The sequence below is a fragment of the Carassius auratus genome, chromosome 24 (genome assembly GCF_003368295.1).
Source record: "Carassius auratus strain Wakin chromosome 24, ASM336829v1, whole genome shotgun sequence".
In the NCBI taxonomy this organism is placed as follows: domain Eukaryota; kingdom Metazoa; phylum Chordata; class Actinopteri; order Cypriniformes; family Cyprinidae; genus Carassius; species Carassius auratus.
The window spans coordinates 17,826,458-17,853,507 of record NC_039266.1 but is presented as its reverse complement, the minus strand read 5'-3'; the positions used below and the strand labels follow the sequence as shown (position 1 = coordinate 17,853,507).

At 36.7% G+C, this 27,050-nt stretch overlaps 1 protein-coding gene across 1 annotated transcript in view; it reads left to right on the top strand.

Moving 5' to 3' along the window:
- Positions 1-27,050, top strand: part of LOC113042493 (heparan-sulfate 6-O-sulfotransferase 1-B) — a 47,611-nt gene that overhangs the window by 1,689 nt on the left and 18,872 nt on the right. The gene's annotated exons all lie outside the window — the stretch shown is intronic.

The following is a 27,050-nucleotide window of genomic DNA, read 5'->3' as shown; positions in this document are numbered from 1 at the left end:
TTAACTGTGACACCACATTTGAGTGTAGTAACTTTCTGATAGACATTTTGATAGCACTTTATTTTACTGTCCTGTTCCTCATGTACATACTATTATAGTAATTACAATAACTATGTAATAATAACTAGGTACTAACCCTGAACCTACCCCTAAACCTAACCCTACCCCATGTAGTTACCTTGTATTACCAGAAATTTCTTATAGTGTACTTAGTGTATTAATATAAGTACATGTAAGTACACGTAGTGTAAAATAAAGTGCAACCGATAATTATTATTATTATTTTTTTATGCAAAGGATGAGTCAACCCCTTGTGTGACTTGAACCTACAACGTTTCAGTTTATAGCTTGGAGCTTTAACCACCATGTTATCACCCCTATTTCTACGCTGCATGCCATTTTCTCTGAGTTGACCACAAATTAAATGGCTCGTTCGTGTTTATTTCAGAGTGACTAGAAAACCAAAGCAGTTTCAGTTTATACACAAGGAAGCTCTCCAGCTGTGTGACCAGATAACTAGTCAGACGCTCAACGGGGTGTGTTTAAGCAGACCCGCAGGGAGAGCTGAAATAACATGCTGATATCTTGCTGCTCTGGACAACTTAAAGACTTCTTTCAAGACTTCTCTGTTCGTTTGAAAATCACTGGCCCTAAATATGATAATGGACATAGTGACTCATATTTCAGTGTTACTAAGTGCATGGAAAAGACATCCTAGAACTTGCCTTACCTTTCACTTTCCCAGGTGGTTTTCTAGGGAGTTTTTTGACTCTGCCGGGGAACTTTGTGAAATGCCAGTGCATTCCATTGTACTTTTAGCAAATGGCCAATTAACCTCATAACTGACAACCTGCTAATTCATGATGATGATGAAGTTCTCAGTAAAAACCTTCTAGATCCACACACAATGCAACTGTTACATGGCCACGTTTTGTCAGCTGTAGGCTTGGTTGATGATAATTGGGAATATCATGGATGGTTATGTCCAATCACTGAGAAAGAGAGTTTAAAAGCCGTCCAACTAGCCTAATGGGTACCCCGCTGGCTGAGTGCATCACACATGCCTTGACGCACAGGCCTAAGTGACTCGCACTACCAGGAGAGCCATCAGTTGTCACTGGCTGATCTCAGCAGCCCTACACCAACAGCCTCATTCACACTTAAACAAGCAGAGCGCCGTTCACACTCCCCTGCTGGTGACGTGTTTTCAAGATGCAGTTGCCATGTGTTCAGTCACTGCAAAGTGGTTTACACTATACAATTCACTGAGATTTAATATGTTAATATAGTGGCCAATATGGCATTTACAATATATAAGTACCACATTGGGCTATATTTGTTATTATTATTATTATTATTTTTTATCATTAATGGTTTAAATATATTGAATATTTAATTGTGCATAAATATTTCAGTTTATTTTTTTTATGCAGACTACCTTAGCCATCATCTGCTGATTTAAAGTTAATCTTAACATCATTTTTATAAAGAGTTCATACATTTTCATACTGTACGATAATGCTATGATGCCTAGCAGTATTTCAATAAAGATTAGTTTTAACTTTTAAATGTTATTTTTGTTACTTATTTACATAAAATAGTGTAGAATTTGAATATGACTTAAATTAGTTGTTTCTCAGCCATAACATTAGTATCAGTCAGAAATGTTACATCAGTTTAAAAGTATAAATACTGAATTATTTTTCTTGTTACCAAGGATTAAATTTATATATATATATATATATATATATATATATATATATATATATATATATATATATATATATATATATATTAAACCTTAACAATTTAATTTATTTTCATTGCCTGTACATGAGTTCACTTGAGTTCACTGAAATCGTATTTTGATATTTTCAGTCTATATATTTGTTTGAGATATCTATTTCCAGTCTAGTTGACTGACTATATTGATTCTGCCAGAAGTAGTTGAACCTCATGCTCTAATGGGTTTTATGTTGTGGGCAGTAGCCTGTTAAGATTATCATAAACTCCACAGTAAGGGCTCATTATCTGCTCTTCCCCTGGGTAACGTCTCAATGACACACACATTGGTGTATGTGTGTATATATGCCGTTGAGAGAAGGAAAGCAATTTGACTCTCAACCAGAAATAGAATAAGGTTAGTTCCACTTGAGGAAGATGTTGTAACTGATAGTTAGGATGGGGTCTGTGCACTGATAAATTAATGTTGCAGCATGCAGTTGCATGGAGAGGAGTTGTCCTAATGAGAGGCCAAAGGGTTTAGCTTCACGGTGACTCATTTGAGATGCATTCGTGACTGTTTCTTTGTGTGTAAAGGATATGCACGTACAAGTTAGTAAGCAAAACAGATCCAGACAGCCTTGAAAAGATATACGCAAACTCAGCAGATTTCCCAGCGTGTTTGTAAAGAAATCTGTACAGTAAGCGGGGTGGCTTGAGAAAACCTTCCACCACAATGCAAAGTTGATGCCAGGGTTGTTTCTACAGTTCTTTTGGATTGTTGTCCAAGTCAAAAGAACCCATCTGTCAGCCTCTATGACATTCAGTTCGTGCTTCGATTCATTTCATTTACTTTCTTCACTCATTTTATTGTAGTTCCAAGGATGAATAATGATCAACAAGTCAAACTTATTTGGGTAGCAATCATGTTAACAGCACAATCTGTGAACAATGCCATTTTAATATTGAGCGTTTTGAAGAAGACTCTTCTGCATAACCCATCACCCACACACCGTGTAGTTTTCACCTGAGCAAATAACTATTGACAGCTTTAAGTCCAATCTGTCTGTAGCTCCTGGCGCCAGACTGTTTACTTCATCTGCATGTCATGAGAGTTGCTTATCTTAACGATTACGCAGGAAACTGCAGTTAAAAGTCTGTGATGGCAACCATAAACCTTACCGTTATCAGATAATTAGATTGTTGTGGTAATGTTATTTATTAGTCTGTGTGTTAGTTAAGTAGCACCACACCTCGTCTGATGTGCTGGTCAAAGTGGAGATGTGAGGAAATGCTGACTGTCATAGATCTGGATCAGCCGGGATGGTGACATAGATTTAGACAGAGCTGCTTTTGTGCTAAATTTGGGTCTCGGGATCCACTGGGAACAGTTCAGGGATATTATGTCTAGGTAAGTTCTCTTTGTAGCTCGAATGTTTATAAGAGGATTTGTTCTGGACATAAATGCTGATAATCAGTACAGCAGATCTACAGCCTGCTTTTCTACCACAGCTATAATGAAACTTGTGTGCAGCATGGGTTGCTTTATTCATTGTGCTTGTGACGTTTTAGGATAAATTCAGACGAATTGCTGTTTCTGGAAGACTTTCACTGACAAATTGCCATCAAAATTGCTTCATTCAAGGAAGTATTGTATAAATAAAATCCTTTGTGTATTAAACTGTGATATGTGGAGAAAGCTGTATGTCTGTTTGCAGTCCCAGTTCTTAATGGCCAATGTAGGTATTATATGTAAGATGTAGGCCTAGTTCATGTGTGTTTTTAATAATGACAAGTGCATTATCAACAACATAACAGCATCTGAAATGTAAGCATTTTGCATAGGAACATCTTTAGGGGTGTAAAATGTTGGATCATTTATGTTAATAGGATATTGAATTCATAGTTAGATTTGATTTTATTGTATTTAAACAACAAGAATAAACCAGTCTGTTCAATACAATCACATTTTATGTATTTTGCAATTATTGATGATTTTATTGTGGTTTCTGATGCCATTTTCAACTCCTTTTCAAAGGTTTTCATCTTTTTAGTTAAGCCTGAAAATCTTTAAGATTTTTTTTTTATTTATATAATTTTGAAGTAATCATTAAATCTTTTAATTGTATTTTGAAAATAATATATAAAGATTTTTAATGTCTTTAAAATAAGCCTTTATGCTTTCCAAGTCTGCATTTATTTGATCAAAAATGCAGTAAAAGTAGTGATATTGTGAAATATTATTCCAATTTAACTTTATTCTATGTTAACATATTTTACAATCTGATTTGTTATTGTGATGACAAAGTTTAATTTTCAACTACCAGTAGGTGCTAACTGCTAATCACAACCAGCCAACAATTAAAACAATGAGCAATTGCAACAAGGAGTCAGGAAACCATGGGATCAGAAGTTAGAAGTAGACTCTCAATGGACAAATCCTCTGCCGCACTGGTGTAATCTTGAAGAAGGTGCACAGACCGGTAATAACACTGGTTCTGGCTGCAGGATGTGATTTACTGTGAGACAGGACAGCAGCCTGTGAGGGAACAGGCCAGCGGTAAGCCGCTAACTACCTGTCCGCAGAGACAAATGAGGGCCAGATTCTCTCAGACTTTCCCCCGTTCTTATTTTCTCGTTGTGCTCATTGCCTCCCTCATTGTATCTACTCCTCTTTCTTTGTGTAGCACTCAGTTTATAGCTTCTCTCTCCCTGTCTCTCCCTGTCCTTCTTTGCGAGCGTGACTGAAGTGTCTCTTTTAATGTAAAACTGCTCAGTTCTAACATTCTTCTTTTGTATTGCTTGTTAAGTAAATGATGCCTGCACTCTAGGGGAAACTATATAAACAGTGGCTCCCTGGCATGTGGGTTTAATGCAGAAGTCTGGACCCCTTGAAGGCATGTATTTCCCGTAGCAGGCATGAAACTGGATGAGCAGTGGTCTGTAGCAGCGGTTCGTCGCTAAATTGAATCAGATGTTGTCAGGCTGTGATGGGTCACGGTTCAGCGAGAGCCACTCAGACACACTTTAGAGGTAATTGGAGGACTTTTCTCTTCAACCTCACTCGTCCTTTTGGTGATTTATCTTAAGAAATGACCTTAGTGCTGATATTATTCAAATTTTACACAGATATCACACATTCAACTCACTTCTGGGAGTCCTGTTTTTGAGGTCTCATGTAGCCTTTTGAAGTCCACATTGAAACTTATTATTTTTAAGAACCAAATGTTGAATTATGTGATGTTCGAGGTAAATTGGATGTAATTTCTCCAGTATCTCCAGAATCTGTAGGGTTGCTTAAGTCAGGGTTATAGTTATAGTTAACTAAGACTAATAAATAAATATAATGAATAAAACGTATAAAATACCCAGAGCGTGTAAAAAAAAAAATCCTCTCAACATTTTCCAAATTAAAGTAGTACTAAAATAACTAAAACTATTAAATAAGCATTACTAAAAAAAAAAAAAAATAAGAGACAAAAACAATTAAATAAAAAAATGTGAAGTTAAAAACACAAAATATAAATTAAATATATTAAAAATATATTTTAAATGTCCATAATAATAAGAAATAATAATAATAATATACTTAACACTGGCTCATATTTGGATCTGAACAGATTTAAAATAGGATTGAAATCTGATTTTGTTAATGGATCTCAGTCTGAACACTAATAAAAAAAAAGTTCATCATAAGCTTTAAAACAATTCAAATGCCTCTTTCTTATGATCTTGTCACATTTGGATTTGTTTACTGCCCTCAGGAAAAAGATAATAAAAGGCAGGCTCGCACATGTGTATGCTTGTGTGTTTCTTGGTTATTACACATTGATTTGGCTGTGGTGCTTGCGGAGTTCAAAGCCTTAGGTGTTTGTTGGTCTCTCGTATAAAGCTCAGTGGGTCAGGGGATGCACCTGAAACTCGGGACGTTAGCTGTGTCAGTGGCCGCACATGGCATGATAGCACACAGCCATGTCCCTATGAGTCGGGACAGCCTTAGTGTGTTAATCCAATCAGATCAGCGGGGGATTAGAGACCGTTGTCTCCAAAGAAGACCATGGAGTTATGCTAATCTCTTTAGCGATGAGTGCTTGGGCCAGAGCGTTTCTCTCTCATGAGATGCAGACAGACAGTTGCTTCCTATGTTGAGAGGGTATTTCATACAGAAAAACAAAACATCCATTTTGATCTATTGTGTTTAATCAAAGTTGACTAGTCACTGATGACGTCATTATGAACAAATAAGTCTGGAGCTGTGACAAACACCTTGTGCACACTTATGGCATATGACACAGTGACGCCCATATGGCTATTGATACTAAAACTGCTCATTTTTATCAGTTCTTTTGTCTTTGGGTCTTTATATTTTTCACAGATTCCTGCTCGTTCTAAACCAGATACAGATAAAGTAGCACAGTAAAAATTACATTCATATGAATGCATTAATGAGAGCGATTGCATGTGTGAATTAATTCTACCTGGCAGCGTCTCTCTACTAGTAGTGAAGCTTTGGGATTTAGTTGAGAAAATATATGTTTGAACTTTTCAGTTTCTGAGCTGTTTTATTGAGAAATCACAGAACAGTGTTGACAACAGATTTCCGCGCTGTATGATGTACGCGCTTCTGTCTGTAGCCTATGTGTGTGTGCATTATAGTACAGTAGCGCATTAGATTAGAACGGCGATTATCTTACCTGTACAATAAGCTGTTTAAAACATGCATTCTCACGTTCAATTTCGAGCATCCAGTAATATAATCACACATATGTTTACGTCAAAATTTACGTCATATCAGTTCGTTCTGCGATTTCGGTAAAGCGGCGGGAGAACAAAATCTCCTAGTGACTAGCAACATGAATACACTGGAGTGTCGAATAACTTGACTGGCACAAATATATCCGTACCTGTACGATCGCACGTGGACAGACTTTAACGATTCAGCGAAAGCTTTTAATTCCTAGAAAGAAATTGCAATGAAGCTTGGTGTTGTTGACCCGGAGTTATGCAAGAAGCGACGAAGAAAGAGTTATCCAAAGCCGTGAAAAGAATGAAAGGAAAGAGTAAAGATATAAGGTAGTAAGTACCAAATACATGTTTCAAATAAATGTTTCACCATTCTGCTGCTGCTGTTTTTCTTTCAATAAGTGAATTTAAAGGGTATACAATAAATGAAATTTCAAAAGACCATGCAATAATAAACTTTAGTTTTTATCAAAAGGTAAATCATGACTCCACATAAAATATAAAAAGGTGTAAGAATTTATCCAGTTTAATAAAATAAATGAACACTGATAAATAAAAACAAACTGACACCAATATTTTTTTTCCACATCTTGCTAAAGTTTTCAGACTATGAGACATTCACACTTCCCATAAAGGACTAATAACAAATGACATGGTTCTTTTGTATTGCAAACATGATACATGACACTGGACTGCTGCTAATCATTGATCTTTTGTCTGTAATATTCTGACCATTGGTGATCTTCTCACATCTAAATTGCCTACACTTCATCATTTCATCATTATTGTGTTTAGGGCATGTTTATATTAATCTACGCCCCACCTCCAGCAGCGCGGGGGTGTATCCGGGCCTTTATTTTAGCCTATTAGAAGCAGGAAGAATAGCCACTACCATGGATGGGACATTAATGGGGATCCAAATAAACAATAAACATAGCAACCAGTGTATTCTGATTCCTTAATGAATAAATATTATGAGCTGGTTCATTAAAGTCAATCAAAAACATACAGCACAGTCTGGTTTTCATACACGTACATTATGCAACCATGAGTCTTACATCAGTCTAATCACTGACTGATGAAGTAAAGATGCATATAATGAGCACATTATGTTTATTTCTTACACACCCTGAAAGATTTGTTAATGAAACCATTAAAGAACTTAATTCAAATTGGAACCATTGAGTCAATTTCCTATGGACCACAGTCTCACGAAAAGGTTTCAAACTTGAAAGTCATTTCTTAAATTTGAAACTCCTTGTCAATACCAAACCGTGCAACACTTTTATTTCTTGTTCAGCACGAAAGTTGAAATTGTTGCTTACAAATGCGTCGTACTTTTAATGGCAAAAAGTCCTACTCGAATATGTCCCGCGCCGGCTCAGTGACTAAATGACTGATCTTCACATCATTTGCCAGAACTCAGTGCTGTATGAAATTGAATTCAGGGAAAGCGAAGACTGCAAGATGGGGATTTAGAAGCTGATCATTGTATTCTACTAGGGAGAAAAATGTTACTCCCTTCGGGAAAAGCAGGCTTAAACCGAAGCAAACGCACACTGACTTCGCCACACAGGAAGTACACAAAAGCTTGACGGTCGATCTGTCAAATAAAAGTGATTAGAAGAGTCTCTCACGATCCTTGTTCCTGTCGTCCTCGTCTAGCATCAAGGACGTGAGGGGGATGAGGAATTCTTGTTTAGGCAGTCATTACAGTCGTGCTTTTTTGGTTTTAATTCAATCGTTTTGCCATGAACTTTGATTTTTCCGAGGCCTCATTTGTCTTAGTGTGTGAGATGTCTTCTGTGAATGACATCTCACTTAACACGTCTTCAGATCTATACCGGTGCGCACAGGAAATGGGCCGTCCTGCTGTCCTGCACTAAATTGATGCTCTACAAGGGCAAATTACAAGGTAATGAGTGGTTAGCAGGAGACACTCTTTAATTACGACTTGATGGTCTCGAGTGAGTCTGAAGGACAGCTATGGATTATTGTGTGCCTGTTTGTGCGTGTCTGGATGTTTCAAGTTCCGGCTGGACGCCGTCTCACACTTTCTCTTGTATTTTTAGTCGATTCCAAATCTGGAGGCCCATCTCAAGGCGTACTAATAATAGCCCTGGGGCCTATTATGACAATGACGTGCAATCTGTCTCTTTCTACTGAACGGCCGGCAGGGCACAAGCAGACTGTGGAGATTCGGCTTACGCTATACCCTCATTAAAGCGTGGTCTTATTAAAACATTTGAAAAGGGGCAATGAAGGAGAGGGAACGATGACAGAATCAAAGCTGTGACCAAATTGTGGTTCCCAGTGGGATTACATTATCGAATTGTCGCGCATGTCAACATATTTGCACATGCACACTTGTGGTGTGTGTAGGATTTTTTTGCTTGGCTTCTTTTTGGCTATATTTGGATGTCATTGGCGACTTTGGGCAGCACGGGCTGTGTTACACACAACTGTGCCCACACAGAATCTGTACTTTTTTTTTCCAGACTGGTTGTGGAGGAAATCTTCAGAATTTATTTAGTTTTGATCATTTTAAACTTATTTTTTTCCTTCAGTGTGAAGAACTGGATTGTGGAAAGGATGTCTACCACAATCTAACATGCATCGCTTACATGAGCACCATGATTCAGTTTCACATTGTATTTCTATTTGATTCTGATTATTTTGGTAATATATGAGTTATAATGATCGTTTTGTTTACAGATGATAGAAATACTCTTATACTTATAGCGGTAATTTTATCAGAAAAAAAAAAAAAACAACACAGCCGAAACGGTTCAATTAAACTGTTTATTTAACAGATAAAAAATGTCAGGCTGATTAAATGACAACATTATCTTGACTAAAATAAAAAATTAAAACTAAAAACATTTGTTAATTTTTAAGTTTAATATTTTTTTTTTTTTTTTTTATTATGCTGAAATAAAATATAATATTACAGGGAAAAGTTTAAATGCAAAAAGCTATATAAGCATTAATTTGAAATTACTTTTAGGAATTTGAAATTACTGAAAGAAAAAAAATATTTAAAAAATAAATTTATTTTAAATATTAGGGGTGTAACCCCATTCACAAAATTCACGGTTCATTCATGTAGTGGTTTCGTTGTCCATGATAACAAAATCAGCAGGAGAGGTGTTTGTCAGTGATGTCCAGTTCCTCCTGGAATAAGCACAGAGGGTAGAACTTTAACTTCAGAGACTAAAAGTAGACATTTACACGTACTGCCAGTAGAGTGGGGGAACTATAACGCCTTAGATTTTTCATATGGGGTTTTTCAATTAAAATAAAGCCTGTGGTAAACATAACTTGACAATACTTTTATGTTTTGTTGTACAACGTAAATTACACACATCCATACCCAAAATACACATTTTGAAGCAGTTATGTTTATTTTTGAAAATGTATGTTTAATAAGTATATCTAGATGAGGTTTAGGCTGTGAGTGTGTGCAGTCTACAATGTAGAGCAAATGTAGTCTCATCAAGTTATGTTTACCACAGGCTTTATTTTATTCATAAATTGAAAAGCCGCATAAAAACAAAAACCCATAGGAAAATCTCAAAAGAACCCGCAGTGAATTACACTTCCTAGTTCTGACCTCGTAATTCCCCCACTCTATTTCAGATCTATTAATGCACTTAATATTTACATTTCATGTCTGGAAGAATAGTTCTCGTCATACACTGGGAGAGCAAGAAGGGCTCCTTTTTATGCTGACATCATGTAAACAAAAAATAAATAAATAAACATGTTAAACAAGCAGGCCAACATTATTTTATATACAATGAAAACAGTGATGGAGGTGGTTTGCACTCACCCAAACTTCTGTGAAATCTTGCTGGTGTGTGCCACAAACATGCTCAAGTATGTGTATAACCAACAATGGATGTAGAAAAGAGAAAGTCATGTCTGTGTCCTGTTATATGAGGATACATCAAACAACTTGCTCTTCAACTCAATAGAAGTTACCTTAAGTGTTGAGGCTCACTCTTTGTATTCAGCATCCAGCTCAGCCTGCAATTAGAGAACGTTTGTAAGGCAAGGCAAGGCAAGTTTATTTATATAGCACATTTCGTACACAATGGTTATTCACAGTGCATAAAAGAAAGTAAAATAATAATGAAAAATAAATAAATAACAAGAATAAAACAAGCAATTTTAAAACTTTTAAGATTGTTAAAAAAATTACTTATTTAAAATGAATTTAAAACAGTTAGAAAATGATTTCACATTAAATAAAAATATAGTGCAATCAGTTCGGACATTGCACAGTGCTCATTCAGTAAATACACAGCTAAACCGATGAGTTTTGAGTCTAGATTTAAATGTGACTGGTGTTTTAGCACATCTGATCTCTTCTGGAAGCTGATTCCAACTGCAGGCGGCTAAAGGCAGACTCCCCTTGTTTTGTGTGAACCCTTGGTTTTAAGATTTACTACAAGTTTGTAGGCTCCTTTTGTAATTTTAATATGTTAGCTTTAACCCAATTTAGGATGAATGATCTTAGCTGCTAGCTGACCAATTAAAAATCTAAAATTTCCAGGGCATTTCTTCCCAAAAAAGCATCGTATGAAACGTTTGCCACCAAATGGTCTTAACAGCGAGTCTCCGCCATGTTGAATAGATTCTTCTCTGAACGTCGGTTAGAGCAACAATGTGACGTCACTTTACGTCACTCAAATTTAAAAATAATAATTTAAGTAGGAGAGTTTACTCAAAACTGTTGAGCTACACAAAAATAAAACTAAATTCCTTGTTCATAAAATGTAATTGGTATGAGTTGCATTAATGATTTAACAGACTTTAATTGTAGTGTTCTTATTCTTAATAAGTTAGTAGAACTGTTCGGGTTTACAGTGTTTCTGACTTTCCCGCAAGTACTGGACAAAGATACCACAACACTGCACCAGATTGATTCCTTTTGCATGCCGGAAATCTTCCTGCACCTCTGCTAATGCCCTGAGAACAGAGCTGGGATAGACGGCTCTTCATTACCCCAGCAGCGGGGATCCAAACCAACCCATGACACAGTCGATTCTCAGCACAAACCGCATCTGTTATTCTAGTGTAAGACGTTAAATAAAGAAAAGGAAAGGCTGAGCATGTGGAAACCGATCATTTGGCTCGATGCTAAAGGATTTGTTTTTTTCCCCCCTTGTTGTTGCTGAGCAGATGTCTTCAGCAAGCGAGAATTGGTTTCCGTGAAATTTGGGCTGGCATTGTGTTATTAGACATCTGGATGCTGTTGCCTGATATTTGGCTGTGCAGCAGTTGAGGGATTTAAAACCAGCACATTTTTCGATTTTTGAGCCTCTTGCACCCGCAGTTGAAAGTGCAGAAACAGCTAAACGCTAGAAGGAACATCTGACAAATCGAGGGAGATGGAGCATATGCTGGGAAAACAAAAGCTTAAACTGATATTTTGAAGGTTCCCACCTCCCTGATCTTGAAACATAAACCTGGCGGGGTTGGGAGGGAAGGAAAACTGACACCCACATCACTAGAGATATTATTACCCATTTATGGTACTATTTATATCTCCGCTGGGCCTGCAGAGCACCGAGGGGAAGTGAGGTCATATATGTTGAGATTGCTGGAGGCTGGTTTACATTCTCCTGAACATGTTTTATTTATTAATACAATGATGGAGGTCAGAAACAGGTGATTTTCTGCACATATCCAGCGTGGTGGATAAGGCGTTTAGAGCACTGGTTTGCCTGCAGCGAGTTAGGGGATGTGGGTGGGTTTCGGTTTATGCGCTTACCTGGACATGGATCAGAAAGGCAGCAGGCCGTAGAGGCTTACAGTGGTTTGGACCCAGGTTTAGGTTTGAGCTGCCTGAGTTTGCCCAGGGGTTGTTGTTGGTGTAGAAATTGAAGAGGAGCAGGAGAGGTAGAAGGAAAGAGAGAGGAGTGATAAATAGATAAATCCAGCCACATCGATGAAAAGATTTACATTGACCTCCAAAACTGTCTGTGAAGAGTAATTGTGGGAAAAGATGGATGGTCGGTTGTCTCCTTTTCTGTCTATGGCAGAAACGTCAACGGGAAAATATCGTATCTGCTATATGTAGTCATGCTCTATTGATTTTTATATATTTTTTTAGGGATTTAAGAAAAGGTTTCAGTTATTTATTCTGAGAGTCATTCTGTGGAGTTTTGCCTCCAGTATTGCAAACATGAATACATTTAAAATAATGTTTTAAAGGCTAGTAAATTACAAACCCGTGGACTGTACGTCATACCCGGGGGATGATGGAATACAGTGTCTACTACTTCATCTTCTCCTCTGTTCTGCATTATTCAGCCATTTTCAATTAGGTAACCAATTCTTTCTTTCTTTTTATGTAGCTAAACATAGCACAGGGCCATTGGACAAGGATTCAGTTTTTCTATATAATATGTTCTTTTTTTAGAATCTGCAACTGACCACACAGAGGAGATTATAAGTGAGATTTTCCTAAGAATGCAGTTGTCAAAGGGATGAGGACCAAGAAATAAAAGTATTTGTCATTATTTACTCACCTTCATGTCATCACAAACCCAGAACTGACTTTTCTTTATAATACAAATTTCAGAAAATGTTTTTTTTTTGGCAATATTTACAGTGTAATGAGTGAATCTGAACGGTCAACAAAAAAGCTGGGCTAAGTAGTTCATATTTCTCATGCACTATATTCCAGAACAGATTTGAAACAGACTGAAATTTAAATGATTGGTTTATAATCATTCCCTTCAGGAAGCTATTAATCCATGTGACTGGGTCGTTGAACTTATAAACCGAATCAGTCCCATTTGGGAACTTGATCAGTCATTAATAGTTAAGATGTTCACAATGTAAAGGTTTTTAGTAAATTGTGACTCATGTATCAGTCTTTTTCAAGCTGTATGGCTTCAAAAGGCTTGTAGTATATTGCTCAAGTTGTATGGACCATGTTTATAACACTTTTTATAGTGTGTTTTACCTGTCAGCCCTCTTACCTTTGATACTGAAACATGTGGCCAGTAAAAAGAAGTCATACAGGTTTGCAATGACATGAAGATGAGTAAATGATAACATCAGATTAATCTTTGAGTGAACTATCCCTTTAAGGAGCTTGAGAGCGAGTTGTTTGGTGTGTGTGTGTGTTTGTTTAAACTTCTTGCTGTGGCCCTGACTGTGGGATTTTAATATGTCTGTATTTTTATTGCTGTTGGGAAGGGATGGAGCTTTTGTGAACTACATTCTAAATTGACAAGTAGATTGAATTTGTGGAATGGATGATGAAATGCTATTGAAATATTCATTTTTCCTTTGTGCTGCAGATGAGTAGGGGCGCCCACCCACATGTCCCGGTACTGCTTTATTTGAGGAAGAACTGTCACTGATTCGTCACCTCACAGCTGTTCGGCAGAGGAAGAGAGTTCCCATAAACTGACGCATTTCTCTTGATGATCAACCGCTATTGAAGTTGTTTCTCGGAATGAAATGAAAAGAAACAGAGAGAACGAACGTTCCCAATACAATAACATCCAGGCTTCTGTTATTAAATGTTCTGAGGTGTTGTCCTGAGCTGCTATAATGAGTTTAAAGAGTGAAAGGAATTATGGGAACTTGATAGATGTAGGCAGTGCAGGAATCTTGCAGTCAGGAGGCATGTGCACTAAGCTGGCCTGTTCGACAAGCGTGATAATTGAATTGTTGGAAATGCAAATCCGTTTCAATGACCACTGCAAGCAAATGAAGATCCACCTGTGGAAGCTGTGAGCATGCGCAGGGAATTGTGGGTAATCATTGCTTTGCAAGCAGACAAAGACCCTTTGAATCTCTGCAAGCTTTTTGTGTCTTTTCACTATATTCAGTCTTTTCTCTCTGAACTCAGAGAAGTTGAGACTTATCAAGTCTGTCAGCCTTAGCTCTCGTTTCTTTCGTTCTTTCAACCACTCTTTCGTTTCCATTAGATTTAGTCAGTGTAGCTGCCTTATTAAAGGTTTTTAGAAATTGTTTTTAGTTGGGATACATGTAATTGAAAATTTGATGTTTCTTATGTTGAGGGAGAGTTAATTATGAAAATGTCTGTTTTTGAGTGAACTGTTCCTCTAAATGGCCAAATTTAAAATACCATTTTGTCTAAATACATTAGAAATAAATGCTGTTGTATGTGGTGCAAGTAAATTTAGCCAGCACAACATTATAATGTAGAGTATGAAACCGAGATATTAGTTTTGACATTTCTTAAAGATTAAATTTAAAGCATAGTCCACCCAAAAATTCAAATTCTGTCATCATTCACTAACCCTCCACTTTTTCCAAACCTGCAGTTTTTTCTTCTACTGAAAACAAAAAGAAGATATTTTGTAGAATGTTGTTAACCAAACAGTTAATAGTAGCAATTGACTTTCATGGTATTTTTTGCTATTTCCTTTTTTTTATTTTTATCATGCAAATCAATGGCTACCGTCAACTGTCTGATTACCAAAACTTTTACCAAAACAAGAGAAGAACATCTTTGCTATAATCTACCTCTGTCCTTTTAGGTTAGTGCTTTATATGATTCACTTATAAAACTTGTTTGTATTCGTTTGAGCGAGGTTCTAGTTGAACGAACACTAGTAAATCCAACCATCCATCATTTTCATCAGCCGAGCATGTCTCCAAGCCGCCCGTTTTCCCCTAAACTCCTGAGTAGGAGCTTTGGAAAGTTTGTTCATTGAAAAAAGTGCTGAAGGTGGTTTTCCTTTTGAAGCGCATCGGCCGTGGCTGTGTACAGGCCTTTGTTGTGTGATGACGTGATTGAAAGCCAAGCATGCAAGCTTTCTACAAGATCAAATGATAGAGTTCTTCAACCCCCAAGTGCTCTGTGTTTTCCTTGGCTCAGCGCTGATGTACAGGGGTTTGAATATGCGAGTAGGTGCAGTGCATATTGCAGGCTTCACACTTCAAAGTCATCTGTTTATATCTCACACACTATTTCAGGCTGTTTTAATGACCACGTTTGGAGGAAACTGGGTGTGATTTACAGGATTTGAGTGAAACCACTTGATTTACTTTGCTGCTTCTTACGTCATTTCGAAGGAACTCTGCTCCATCTTCTCTTTTGTTCCCCACTGTTGCATGTTTTTTTTTTTTTCCTTTTTGGGGTTTTCCAAAGAATTATAATTGATGATGCAGGTCAGCAGAAATAAAAAGTGACGAGCTCTGCCAGTAAAACTGATTTGTAACAGGGAGAACTAACAGAATCATGTCTTTCTAGCATAGCTGGGTTGACTTCATTTTTTAATGATACTGTGATATGTAAAGCTCGAACCGGTTTTGTTTCTTCTTCAGCTTGACAGTACTTTGCCTTTTATCTATATGGTTTCCTCAAGAAAAAAATTATAAATACAAATATATATATATATATATATATATATATATATATATATATATATATATATATATATATATATATATATATATATATATTATATTATATTATATTATAGTATATTATATTAATATTATATGTTATTACATCAATATTATAAATATATATCTGCCATTCACAAAAATAATTGTTTCCTTAATAATATCAACAAGAATTTAATGCAGTGCCGAAAACCACACCGAATAAATTAATGAATTAAATGCATTTATTTAAAAATAAGCAGGCTTTTTAAGCACTTTTTAAGATTTTATACAATAACCATACTGTTCAAAACGGTATTTAGATACTTTCTTGTTGTCAAAGATTAAAGGATCATGTTCATAGTTAATGTGCTGAACTACACCTGTTTCCTCTGTTAGGACACCTGTGTGAACTTAAGGAAAGGACTTTATACATCCACTAAAAATGATGTGTACGTACTTGTGTCAGTCTGTGTTGCATGTGCGTGGAGTTGAGTACAGGATGAGAGTGGTCTGGGTCCCTCTGTTCTAGTGAAACACGAGGTGATCTGTGATTTATTGTGTCAGTTATCACCTTCTGTGTCTCGAGTAGCTGTTGCCCAGATGGTCTTGTCATTAAGAGTGTAAATTACACATTTAAAAGAAGTCATCCCAGAACTCTGTACGCACATATATGCCTTCTTAAATGAGATGTTCATCTTTCTCTTGCACATATTATGAAAGAAATATAAAAAAGATTTACCTTTTGTCAAAGTAAGCCTCCTTGCTAATGTATGAACTGACAAATACTATTTAACGATGGTTGCAAAGCATTTATTTGACATTTTGTGGCATTTGAGACATTTTTTTTTTACATTTACGCATTTATCAGACGTTTTTATCCAAAGCAACTTACAGTGCATTCAGGCTATAAATTTTTACCTAGCATGTGTTCCCTGGGAATCGAACCCACAATGCTCTACCACTGAGCCACAGGAACACTCTATACGGCGTATACACTCTATACGACATATATTAGTACGTCTACTGATATTTCTTTTGTAAATGTGTGCAAAAGAGTGTGTGTACACACACATATACATGTGTTTGTGCTGATCTGAATGCTGGCAGCTGCATCCTGTCATCATTTACTAGGGTCAGCAAACCTTGTGAGTCTTTGAATGATGGCTTTAGCCTCTTTTAGCAGGTGTTTAAGGGAAGAATGAGCCAAAGCCACCTTCCCTTCACCTTCAGTTTTATTAAACCCTCAGACCTGAGCTTTTAACAGCAGCTGAGGGTGGACTGAATAAAGACAGGATCATATTTAAGCATTAAGGTTTTGGGTCAAATAGGATTCACAGAGATTGGATATTTACCCCTTATCAGGCCTGCTTTGAGCTTCCTTTAAGAACATAACACATTTTTATTTGTCTGTTATATATTGAATTCATTTAATGTTAATCCAGTAATGTTGTTGCATGAAAGTTGCTTGTCCTCTGTCCTATATCTGAACTAGGAATAGAGGTCAGGACAAACCAGTGTCACTATTTGCATGCTAACAATGCCATTCACTTTCACTCAGTATGCCATACTAATGGATAGAGTATCGATTATAGCTGTCATGTTAAGAAACGTTAAGGGACGGGCTTTTTTTTTAAAGTGCAATTAAAATTCAGTGGTGTCTGAAGGGTCTTCCACTCGTAGCTGTCAATAATCAAACTCTATTTGGCAATAGGCCTCTGAAAGACAGAAAGTCAATTGAAATCACTTTACCATCATGTGGTCTATTATTAGACATGCGTTGAGGGATTTTTCCATTGGTCAAGGGACTCCGATAACCTTTAAACCTTTGGTTTACACTTGTCATTGGATTTTTAATGGATTAAAGACCTGATTTAGATTTAACTTGTGCCTTTTCTGTTTGAAACAGTCACATTCACATGACTAATCTTTTCATCCAGAGTAACTTTGTAATGGGTTTTCTATTTTGGAAATCAAACCAAACCAAACTGTGATATTAAGATTTTTTTGTCTGGAATTAAGTTGAATTCCACTCATTCCACTATAATATATTTGATTAATATTATATTTCCTTGCTCATACATCTGTGGTTGTGTTACAGGCATTTAGTCATGTTATTGGTGGAGAAAATTACATTTAGATAGAAACAAACTTATTGTTATCTTTTTCTTAGAATAGTATGCATTGATGAATCATGTACTTTATGACCAGCAGCACTTAGAAAGTCAATGTCAATTAGTTTTTTTTTTAAGTTGTCTTGAAAAGCATTTCTGTTTCCTCTGTTTTTATTGCAGGGTTTGGTTTGGTTTAGTTGCGTCTTATTCTTGGTTTCTCTTAATTACATGCTCCTCATTTACCCCTAACTGTAAGGATGTAATTAACTAGCAAGTGTTTCGGAGAGCAGCTGTTTGTGGTCAGTGGTGTGGGTTTGGTAGGAAGCATGACAGCCGAAGACTCTGGATTAACAGATCACTGTGTCATGACCTGTAGCTGAACATTATGATAACGGCGGCCATGATGACGAGATGTACAGACATGGTGTTTTTAACAGCAGCCAGAGCTGATAGTGGCAGGTGGCACCGTGGCCCAGAGAGACTCTTTTGTCCATTTTTACATTATTCCACTGGTTCTCTCTGTGAGTTCTACGTTAGTTGTTTTAGAGCCATCTGGAGCCACTCACTCTTGTCTTTTACCTCTTTTTCTTCGGTTTAAAGGTCAGTGTTCAGCAGGAATCTGAGTCTGCATGTGGTCTAGAGTGGTTACCACCGTTAACATTTGGCATAGAGGTCAAAGGTCAGACATGGGGTTAGTCCCTGTAGGGGGATAAAAGAAAATTCTGGTTTTATGGCATGCTGCCTCCTTGTCAGATTGATCCTATTGGTTTTCCAGAAAGACATAAAATTCTGAATGGCCTGAAGCAGAAGTAGCATGATTTCATACCAATCAAAAAGCAATTAAAAAGTCAAAATGATTCAAGATTAATCTAAGTTTTTTTTTTTTTTTTTTATCGAAGCATTGTAGGTAAATCATTGTCAAATGAAGACAAACTCTTAATTGAAAAACAAAGTTATAATACTATTATTCATTTAATATAGTAAAGAATATATTAAAAAAATTATATTATACTTTGTTATATTGTTATTATATAAGTGTTATAATATATGACAGTAAAATATATTTATTTAGAAATAAAAATGATAAAAACTAAATTATAATTGTGTTTTATTATATAACTACTATTTATTTATTATAATATATAACAATAATAAAAATATGAAACATGAAATATAAGTAATATTTTATATTATTAATACATTTATAATTATTATAATATATAATAAAAATGATAGTAATCGTTTAAAAATGTAAAATTAAAACAAATTAAATATTTTAGAATATTACATAAGCAATCTGTAAATTAGAATAGTATATAGTATATAACCTAATTGAGAAAAGTTTTAAAATAAAATAAATAATGCTTTATACATTTGAGTAAACACAATTAATTCAAAATGATCTTGAATATTTCCAAATCAAACCAGATTTCTTGACCGAATTATGAACTTTGTAAACTGTGGGAATCAGCGGTGGGTTCAAAAAAGGTTGATTCCTAAAGCTGAGATCATTTACCCAATGCCTTTATGTGTGACTGTTGGGGTTACTGCTTTTAGTTTCTACAAAGCAAAAATGTTTAGTTTGCTGCAGTTTTTTGTGGAGATGCCAACTAACACTCCCTTTTTTGTGTTCAGCTTTTCTGAGATGAGCTTTGCCATTTAAAGCCCATTAGGTTGATTGATTGTGTCTGTGTCATGGTAAATGGCAGTGTTGGGTTGGTGCCCCTTTTCATAAACTCTGTTTTTAATCTAGCAGAAAGGTTCACGCATCTGTTCATTTTTCATCCTGTCGGCTAGCTCAGGTTCATCGTGGCTGTGGGCACCATATGGTTGAATTACCCAAAAGCCACTGGTTCGTCACCGTTTTTTTTATGGTTGAGAGCGCTGGAGTGGGCAGGAACACAGTCCTGTAAAAAACAACAGATGCTGAGAATGCCTCTTCTGTCTGACTGAATGTCAAGCGTTTCATGAGGAATTCTAGGTGTGTTTGACTAACCCCAAAGCTAATAACAGTGAGCCCTACTTATGTACAGCACATCTCTCTCTAAGGATGTTAACATGATATACATTGCATAGCATGCAAGTCTCATTTTAAGTTCTAACATCCATCCTAACTGTTAGCAAAACATTTTATATTTTATATTCATATTGCATTGATATTAAGGATGCACTCAAAATCATGCCAATCAACCAGCAAATAGCAGATCTTATTTTTTTTTTTCAAGAGATAAAATAATGTTTCAAAGCAGCTTTACAGAAAAAAAAACATGTTAATAATAATAATTTAAAGAATTTATTGTTATATTATTAACAACAACAAGTAGGCATATGTATTATTTAATAATAATAATAATAATAATAATAATAATAATAATAATAATAATAATAATAATATATTATTAATTATAAATATTAATCAATATTATTATTATTATATTTATAATAACAAACTTTATTTGTTTATTTTAGCCTCTTGAAAGGTAACTTCTGTAAAAAGTGTCTTTAAAAATATTACTACTAATAATCAGGTCTTCCTGTCTAAATGGTTGGATCTAGAACAGAATAACCTGCAGTGTAAACCAGGTAAATGAAGTCTCCTGATGTGCGACTAATAATGGGACTTTTATAAACTGGTGATGATGACTGGTAATCCGGAGTTCATAGGTCTGTGTGTTTGATGTCTCTCATTTCTCAGATTATCCCTGTAGATCCTGTTAGTGTGATGTTCACACTGCTAATCTGAGCCAGAGACATGCAGCACATCTCGTTCAAATACACGGCCACCTGCTCGTGAGATCACAGCTGCGATACAAGACCAGGGAAAAAGATTTCGTTTGACCTCATCAGATGTTACTATTTTTCTGCAGCGAGCGTTTACCCTCTTATGTTTTCTCCTTTTATCCGCGTCTCACTGTTTGTATCTCCCAGATCGGGAGAAAAGATTTGAAATTAACCTGTCACCATTTCAAAACGTCTGTTTGAACGGCACAGAATAGCTAATTTCACAAATCAGATACTGTACGGGCTCTACTTAGGTAGGGTTTATAGTTTTGTTGAAAATCTTCTGTATACCTAGCCAGTTTTATACAAAATAATTTACCTGAAGCATGAGTAATAGTAGAAGTGATGCTTACCTATTTAAAACTAACTCTCTCTCTCTCTCTCTCTCTCTCTCTCTCATGTCTCATGCTGCCCATCTCTCCATCTCGACTCAAGGTAAAGACATTTTATCTTTCTCAGCCTCATTCCTTTTCATAGTGTGTCATCTCAGTGTGAGATATTTCAGGTATCTCTGATCATGTTGCCAATAAAGGTGTCTGTCTCATGGGATGCCAGGGTCCTTCTGTGTCAGTGGTCCTGCCTTGAGACCATCTGGGTCTCTAGTTTACTGCCTGTGCATTTGTCAGTCATCAAAGGCTAAGATTACCCAGATCTCTTTGATATGGACAACTGTGGACAAACATGCACAGGGTAATGCAAGTTTTTAAAATTTTAAATTGTTAATCTTTAGATTTTTCCAAAAATAATTATATACACCATAGTCCAAAAATTGAGTTCAGTAACATTTTTATCTATTTGTAAAAATAAGAATTCTCTAATGTTCACCAAGGTGGCATTTATTTGATTAAAAAATACAGTAAAGTATTTTGCAAAGCTGATTTTTCCACAGTCATTAAACCAGTGTCACAAGAGTCTTCAGTGATATTCAGAATCCTTTGATGAATAGAAAGCTCAAGAACAACAGCTGGATATGATCTCCACCCAATGCATTAAACTTCTGCTGTGTTCCAGTTTGTCCTTCCCTCTCCTGTTGGTAAATGGTGAAAGATTGTGAAAGGGTTTGACTTACAGTAAAGGTTTCTGTTGCTATGCAGATGCATATTTGGTTAATGCAAAGCAAGCCGTTAATAAGCCAAAGAAACATTGGTCTGAAGCTTTGATTTGCATTCAGTGAAGTGTGTGTGTGTGTGTGTGTGTGTGTGTGTAGTCTATCATATTGGGCAGCCAACCGGTGAAATGAAGTCTATTTGGCTGCTTTTTTCTGATTACTTGAAAATTTTGAAACCGTTTATGTCAGTTTTACAAGCAAGCTGGTTCTAAAAATGGGGTTTATTCTTTTACACTTCCTATTTTCTCTTCCTGAAATCAGTAAAGTTACACCAGCATTACAACACCACATCTCTACCAAGAGACAGTCTTATCACTGAGGGATCAAGGTGTCAGTGCTTTTGTCTCAGGATCGCAAAGGATAGTTGTGACTGTTCGAAAGAAAGTGAACATCTGAGGAAAGAATTCAGGAGTTTCTCTTGGCTATCTATTCATCCTTTTACCTTACTCACTATCCGTGTGTCTCTCATGCTCTCACTGTTTCTGTTTTTGTTGTCTTTCTCTTCACATGGAGATGAGAAATCTGGTAATCACAATATGTTAATTTTTATTTACTTAAACCCATATGAGTTTCCTTCTACCACATGACACTAAACGAGACCATTTGAAGTTACTGTTTTCAGCATTTATCCATGAAATTACAAAGAACTGTCATTTGCTCATTCTCCTTTTGTCCCAAACCAAACAAATTTCGGTTAATCTTAAATTAAAAAAATTAAGGTATTTTAATAAAACCTAGAATGTAAAGTACAATTGAAAGCACAGATAATCAAAACTTTGAAGATAAAAAATTGTAAAAGCTTAAATTAAATTTGTACATTATTATAAAGCAATCATATCTTTATGCAAAATGTATTATTAACAGCTTGTTTAATATGGATTTTATGACAAAATTAATAATGCTCTTCAATCTTCAATTGGGGGACAGAAACTTCTTAATTTGTGTTTCAATGTTTTATCAAAGTATTGTGGTTTTGGAATCACAAAACGATAAATATATGACAAAATTGTAATATTTCAGTGAACTATCCCTTTAATGCTTCCAAATAAAAATTTAAACAAATAATTCAGACTGGTTTTGTGAGCCAGAGATTTATTTTTTTACTTGAACAACACAAGTAAAAATCAGTTTTTTAATTTTTTTATTTTTTTGTGAACTGTTCATTTAAGCTTTATGAGAATCAAGCAAGGAATCCTACAAATCCAATTTTTTTACACTTACATCCACACTTACATAGAGAAGCATCGATCTGAGTAAATACATTTATGGAACTGAGGCTCATCCATGTATAGTGACAGGGCTGCAGTGTCGATCATATCTAAACATTAGAAGATGAACTTGTTTCTTACATTTCAGTCAGTTGAGACCATCCCACAAGACGTTTGCTCTGCGTGTTCTCTACTGATGAAATAGCCTTTCTTTGAACGGATCATTGGCTCTCATAAGTACCATGTCCTTCTCAGAGGACTCGCTGTGTTTGTGTAGATATTTGAGAGGTTTTCCCCCCTTGGTAAGTTTTACCTTGAGTTTTTTTAGTAGCCTGAAGAGAGCTGTCAATCAAGTTGATTGACATTGAGACTGCATTCGCACCTTGCCTTTGTGTAGGGAGTTTTCCTTCTGTCCGTTCATGTGTGCCACTGTGTCCCTGCAGCCCATGGCAGTAATAAGTCTGTCACGGCTGTCTGTGAAAAGTCACGTTCTGCTGTGTTATGTGTGTGTGACCCGAGGCAATGTGGCACCTCATTCCTCAAACGAGACAACAGAAGCACCAAACTTTGAAGCCTGCGGTGCTGCCGGAATTGAACCCTGTGCGACTCTGTGACCCCGGTGTTGGAGAAAACTCATACATTCTCTACACTCCCACACAGCTCGCACAGAGCAACTGCCGTCTCCCTCATGTGCTAACTGCTCATAAATGTTTTACATGCAGCATATGCCAAACACACACAATGCTGTCGGCCTGCCAAGTAGTAGTGAATGTATGGCAATGTTCTAAGTTATGCTGTATGTGTAACGCTAATAGTGTATAGTTTAAATACTGTAGGCATGATTTTGAAGACCTTTGCATTTAAAGCTTACATTTAAAGGTGAACAAATACAATTCCCTACACCACTATTAATGTTTAATCTGTCTCTGTCATTGTTTCTGTGCTTTTGTCTCTCTGAATGTCGAATTTACTCTTTCTCATCCTCTCTAGCCTTGTTCACACCAATAAACAGCACAAAATAACACAAAATAAAGCAATTTTCCTCACCCAAACTAGTCATGTGCAAATGATCTTTCTTCTCTGAAAGTATTTGCATACAGTTTTACTTTTTCTTTTGCTCTGATCGTTTTAGCTTCTAAAATGCCCTAAAACTGTATTGTAGTTCACAGAGGTGTGGTTTCATTTTGAAATCCTGTGCTGAAATGTTATGCTTGGTGCGAACAGATCTAAGCTCTTTATCTCGCTCACAAAATTGTAAGTTTGAGGGGGAGGGTGCTCCCGCCAGCACAATCATTTGTTGACGTGCCTCGTGGGACCTGAAGAAAGTGGAGTTATGCATGTGTGCAAGCGTGATTGAAGGTGTTAATGCTCCAGGGCCTTGTATATCAGCTCCAGGCCTGATTGGTGAGCTCTGTAAGTAGAGGTGACGGGCTGACATGAGGTGAGGGGTCTGACTGTGGCAGGATCTCCACCCCAAAGCTGCTCTGTGGCCCAGGCAAATGTTTCTCATTCTCAGCTGTCATCCGCTTCTCACAGGCAGACGGGCACGCAGGGATCTCGCCCGCCCTGAGCCCCGGAGCGCGACATGCTGTAGCGCTCCGCCCCCCGTGCCGCCCGCCTGTCCGGGGCTTTAGAGACAAAAACGGAGCACAATCTCCTGAGAAATTCCCAGAGCATGCATGTGAGCCGCCACATAGACGCTGTGCTCTTTTTAAACTGGATAAAGGGGCAAGACCTCCCCTTTCTTTCTTTCTCCCGCTCTAATGGAGTTGCCGTGGTGGTTCATTCCCAGAGTGCAGCTCAAGAGGATTTGGGAGAAGTATAGATTTAGGGATGAGAGCTACATAATGACCTGTTCATTCATTAATTATCTGATGAAGGAGAATGACTCTCCAGTGTAAACAGTGAACCTCCATTGGAACGCGTGTGCTTATTTGCGTTAAGTATCTAAGCAAGATTCAGTTGTTTTTAAGTTAAGCTAATTATAATTACTACAGACTAAGGCTCATCTACTTTAGCTAACTTAAAAAAAAAATAAACATTGAAAATAGTAGTTTTTGGATGAGACCTTTATTTTAGGATTATAGGCCTAATTTTATTTGAATAATTACATTGCTCAAATAAATGCAGCCTTAATTTGCATTTTTATTTTATCTATTTTTTTAATGAGTTAAATTGGGACTTATCACAGGTCAGATTGGTTAGTTCAGGTGTATATGTTCCTTTCAGACTAAGTCACTATTAGTTTTTGCTCTTGTTTTCTTTTAAGAGAATTTCATTTAGTGTTTGTGAGAACGAGACTTCTCCAGATGTGCACAGGGATTTTCTTGGTCCACTGTTGTGATTTATTTTTTTCTCTCCCATTTCTTCTTGTTCCTAACCCCTTTGCCCATGCACCCATAAATCAAAAAAACAGTCAGTCTGAGAATAATTGGGTTGTTAAAGGCCAGGACTATCTTTTAGAGTATTTCTATTGAATCATTTTCTGAAAGTAGTCCTACAAATGAACTCGGGCGACTGTCAGATCAATAGAAATCATGAGGTCAATCAGACCATCTCTCACACACACACATGCCAGAGGGAGAATTGTCCCTTTCCTAAAAAACTTCTTTACTGGTTTACTTAAGCTGGCTGCACTCTAGAATATTTGATGGCCAATTTTAAGCCGATTTGCACCCCCGAATGATCAGGGGGCATGGCCTGATTTGAGGCTTGTCGCAAAGGTTTCTTTTTTTTGGTCCACAAAATCCTCTATTGTATGGTGTTATTATGATTATTTAACTGCTCCTGATGGAGACGGAGCGTCCCTGAACTCAAATCGTAAATATTAAAACGATGTTGCGTACTTCTATAGCTGAAAATTGGCAGCCACAAAAACAGTATTGAGAAACAACATCACCCATATTCTATTTTTTGTACTTTGTTTTTCACTTTGAAAAAGATTGCATGGCAGGAGAGCCAGCTAACAAGGTTGATTTTTCTTAGTTTGTTTTACTTCTCTAGTCACGTTTGATCTTGCGAGTCTCCATGAGGTCTCGTGTCTCTGTGAAATCATTCCTACATGAATCAAGTCTGAGGTCTCGCTGTCTGGTCACATTGTTTTTTTTTATTTTTTATTTATCCATATACATTTGTATATTTTCAAAATACTATGGTGCTCACATGGGATATGTGGGTTCAAATCTGGCCCGTGATGTAACCTGAAATGCTAAAATCATGCTTCTTTAATAGTAAAGTGAGGAACAGTTTCATTGAAACTCAGAAACTGCAATTTTTATTAATGTCTTTCTCTCACGCTCTGTCTCTCACGCAAGCAGTCGAATCTAACATTAGCGAGGGGAGGTAATTGTGTCAGAGCCTTAGAGGGAGGTAAAATGGAATAATGAGACTCATTATCATACTAAAAAAGAGAGCGAGACCGAAGATGGGAAGAAGATGAGAAAATAAAAGAAAGGGAGGAAAGGATGAGGAAGTGCTCCCATCAGTTTGCGAGCGAGAGCTTCTATGCTCTTGTTAATAGAGTTTAGCTGAAGAACGACGTCAGTCTGGCTTTGCTGAATATTCTCTGCAGAAATGAAACCACTTTTCCCTTCGCTCTGTCGCTTTGATCAGCCCGCGCCAGTTTTCTTCCACATTAGATGAATAGCTGGAAAATAAGACTAGTGGAGCGTGTTACCGCCACGTAAATGACAGGTGAAGGGCAGTTTCCTTTCGCTAGCTGGCAGGGCTGATCCGGTGACAGACTTTGAAGTTTAGAGGAATCTCCTCTTCGTGTTGAATCGAGGCGGATGGAAGCACTTCAGACCGAGAGATGTTTTTGTCTCCGCACTGAAGTGGGCAAGATTACAGCGTTTTGAGTTTTTTTTTAATCCTCACCGAGCGTGAGATTAGAAACACCTGCACAATGGAGCAGGAAGTAGAGGAGGAGAGTTGTTCAAGGACAGGGGAAGTTTGTGTCTTTGAGGCAAGTGCGCCAGGCTTAGTGGGATTTGA